The following is a 4,361-nucleotide window of genomic DNA, read 5'->3' on the forward strand; positions in this document are numbered from 1 at the left end:
CCATGGTGCAGCTGGGCAGGAGCTGGGCAGTACTTTGGGAGGCTGAGGCAGGAGGATGGAAAGTTGAAGGCCAGCATGGTGACTCAGAGAGTCTGACTCAGTGAGGGAGATGGGGTTGGTGTGGGCTCAGCACTGTGACACCAAACAATCAATCAATCAATCAATCAATAATAAGCACACACTTAGGATTTTTCCTCACCCTCTTCAGTTTTCACCTAGTCAAGAACAGACTCTCTACACCATCCATGGATGAGCTTCCCACTGCCCTATTCCTCCTACTGGGCTGGAGAAGCGGGGCTGCTGTACCCTCTTAAATACACAGACCAAGTTCCCGCAAGCAGACCCTGAGGTCTCTGCTAAGAGGAAGCCTGGGTCTATTCCCAACATAAGCCATTCCCCGGGGACTATCTTTCAGAACCCTGCGCCTGACGCCCTAAGATCTAGAGTGTCCCTGCACCCACTCCTGCTCCCCTGTCATGGACCCAGTGATCAAGGGGCTTGGGAGCTCTTCTGACTGAGGCCGGGGACATGGTGACCCACACCAGCAGCTCAGGGTCCCCAGAGGCCCTCAGCAAAGGGACAAACACCAAGGTTGTCTGTCCCTGGAGGCCACGAACTTGTCCATCCAGCTTCTGTGACATCCTGGGGTGGGCCTCCTCCCTCCGTCACAGCCAGGTTCACGGTGGCTCTGAAGTGGCCTGCTGGGCACAGGGTTTGAGGCTGGGGAGGAAGGTGTGGGCCGGGAAGCACCCACCGCCCCAGAGTCTCATTAAAGCTGGTGCCAAAGTTGTCCCTCCCCAGGCGCCGCGGATCCTGCCTTTCAACAACAAAGTAGGCCCTGGCATCCCTGATGCGGAGAGGGACATTGTCGTCCCATCCCTTCCGAGCTCGTAAAATGGATCCTGCCCTGCAGGAAGCAGAGCCTGGGTGTTGTCGATTCCAGAAGACAAAGTGGAGGGTGCTCGGGGCCCCGCAGCTGTAAAGGGGCCCCTTCCGCTTCCAGCCCTGGTGGCTCGGGACAAGCAAATGCAGCTCAGGGGCCTGGGCCAACCCAGAGGGTTTTCTAGAAGGAGAAGCCAACTGAGGCAGCCTCGTGCGGCACAGCGTTTGCCAAAAGCCTCGTAATTCCCCCCTCCAAAGGGCTCATCACACAGAAATAAAAATACAGGACCCCAAAAGAGGAAGGAACTTACCCGAGACCCCCACAAACTGCGCACAGCAGTCCCTGGGCTCCTAGCAAACAGTACCAGCTTCCATCACCGATTTCCTCTCGCCCTGCCTCATCCTCCCAAGCAGAGCCTCACGCTGCCTCTGAAAGGCGAGCCGGGGTTCTGTGCACACAGCACCCAGGAAAAGGGAGTCAACGCTCTGGAATTTTCACCCACTGTTAACAGTGGGAGTGCGAACAGTCATTCCACCTGTCCATCTGTTCAAACAGCTTGTCTTCCCAACAAGGAAAAGGGATTCTTAGGGACCTCACAGGGGGTGGTGACACCGCCTCTGCTCCTAGCTAATGAGAAGGGGAAGGCAGGAGGATCACAAGCATAAGGCCAACCTGGGCAACATAGCTCTTTGTTATAGATACGTACATATATACATACACACATACATACGTAAGTCTTGGGCTGCTGGTCAGTGGTAGCAGTTACTGAGCACACAGGAAGCTTAAATTCAATCCCCAACACTTCAAAAACAAAACAAATTACAAAGAAAAAGAGCACTCCCCTAGGCAGGGAGTCAGCTTGTAGCACCAGGGCATGCCAGGACAACTGGAAGAAAGTCTCAGAGATTGTGTATGTGGACAACACTACGTATTCCAACAAATACTGGGAAATGCATATTATTTTGTTATGTGAAATTCTGTATCATTTGTAATTATTTTATTTTAATTCTGATTTGTACGCTCTTAAAAAAAGAGAGAGAGAGAGAGATTAGGACTGGTGAGATAGCTCAGCAGACTAAGTGCCTACGTAGGCAAGCACAGGGACTGGGGTTCGATCCACGGCACCACATGCCTCACCAACCCCACTGAGGTGATCTATGACCCACACCAGGTGTGGTGGTACGCGTCTGTAATCCTAGTGCTAGGCAGGTTGAAAACAGGAGACTCACTATGAGTCTGGGCTAAATAGTGAGACCTGATATATATATATATATATATATATATATATATAGAGAGAGAGAGAGAGAGAGAGAGAGAGAGAGACAGAGAGAGACAGAGAGAGAGACAGAGAGAGAGAGACAGAGAGAGAGAGAGACAGAGAGAGAGAGAGACAGAGAGAGAGAGAGACAGAGAGAGAGAGAGAGACAGAGAAAGAGAGAGACAAAGAGAGAGAGACAGAGAGAGAAAGACAGAGAGACAGAGAGACAGAGAGAAATAACAGGAGTTCGTTCATCATTATCCTGGAGTCAGAGGTCCAGGGTCACTGTCCCTTGTGACATCTGTCCCATGTGGCCAGCCCTCTGTCCTCCTTCCCGCTCACTGGGTCCCCCTCTGGGCCCATGTCTTGGTCCTGTCGTCTTATAACATCGTCAGAGGTACTGGACCAGAAGCCCCTATTAGCCTCATTTCCATAACGACCTCTGTCTCCAGATGCAGGGCCCTGGGGTCCAAGGTGAACACACGGTCGGGTGCTCACCCAGCTGGGGACACCTGGTGATCCCCGCCATTACTTCACCCCTGGGACACCCCAGGTCACTGTAATGCAATGCTGTCTTTCAAAGTCCTGACTGCTTTCTTGATTCAGATCAGGAAAACCTGACTCCACTCTTTGTCATCCAGGGTGAGGATTGGTAGTCTGTATTCTGGGGACCCACTTTGCCCTGCTGCCTATATCTGCGCGACCTTCAGAATAAGAATGGATCTTACATTTTTTTTTTTTTTCCTTTTTTCCGGTACTGGGGATTGAACTCAGGACCCTGCGCTTGCCAGGCAAGTACTTATTTTACTAAGCTATCTCCCTGGCCTAAGGATCTTACATGTTTTTAATGATGGAGGGGGAAAAAAAATCAAAAGAAGAATATTTCATGCCATACCATCTATATAAAATCATGATTTTATCCAGGTAACACACTCCTGTGATCCCAGCACGTGGGAGGCTCAGGCAGGAGAATCACCTCCAGTTTGCAGCCAGCCCAAGCTACACAAGGAGTTCAAGACCTGCCTGAACTAACTACATAGCACAACCCTGTCTCCAAAAAAGAAAAGAATAAAATCTGAATTTTGTGGCCCAAATGTGGCCAAAGCTTGCTATTTGCTCACACACTGTCTGTGCCTATCTCCACAGAGCTGTGTGGTCACATCAGAGCCTGGGAGGCCCACAAAATCTACAAATTTCACTGCCCCACATTTTATTTATTTATTTATTTATTATTTTTTGGTGGAACTAGGGATAGAACTCAGGCCCTTGCACTTGCCAGGCAGGTGCTTATGCAACTGAGCTCTCTTGATGGCCCACATTTCATGAGCTGGGCACTGGGGGAACAACTCAGCTGTAGGGCACCTGCCTAGCGCACATGAGCTCCTGGGTCTGATTCCCAACTCCATAAAAAAAAAAAAAGAAAGAAAGAAAAAGAAAAAGAAAACCGAAAGACTGAGTGATACCATGGAGCTGCTCCCCCAGTTGTCGCTCTCTAGGTTACCCAGTGGGATGGCTCTTTCTGGTGCAGTTACTTGGCATTAACGCAAGTTGCTCAGAGAGGATTTGGAGGGGGTGGGGGAGGTGCCCGGATTACATACAAATGTGTTTCCATGGTATCGATGGACTCCAGCAGGAGGGGGTGTTGGTTTCCGAGGGTTGGTGCCAGGGTGGCTCCGGGAGGTGTGGGACCCCTGAGGGGTGGCACAGAGGCCAACAGAAAGATCCTGACTGCTTTCTTGATTCAGATCAGGAAAACCTGACTCCACTCTTTGTCATCCAGGGTAAAGGTAGCTTTGGCCCCTTGGATGAGCACACAGAGATGCAAAGGGAAGACATACAGAGTACAAGGTTGGGCCCAGACAGAGGGGCAGACCCTGGGGGCCGGGGGCCAGGGCAGCCCAGGCAAAAAAAGGGGTTCTAAGAACACACCGTCAGCAGGCCTTAGAAGGTAGCTCAGCGGCAGAGCACTCGCCTGGTACTGGCGATCCCTAGCTCCGTCAAAACAGACAGCTGCTCAGCAGGGCATGACATGATCTCGGGTACTCGGGGCAGAGCATGGGACTTCTTAGCAAAATGTACTGACTTGAGCTATGTCCCCAGCCACCCAGAGAGCCTCTCCTGTAACACACGTCCTCGGAGCGGATCTTGCTGAAAGTGAGGCGCTGAGCTATTCACTTACTCTGAAATGTAGCTCCCCACCAGGTGAAGGGGCTCCCAGCT

This window comes from Octodon degus, unplaced genomic scaffold (assembly GCF_000260255.1).
Source record: "Octodon degus isolate 3935 unplaced genomic scaffold, OctDeg1.0 scaffold00079, whole genome shotgun sequence".
In the NCBI taxonomy this organism is placed as follows: Eukaryota; Metazoa; Chordata; class Mammalia; order Rodentia; family Octodontidae; genus Octodon; species Octodon degus.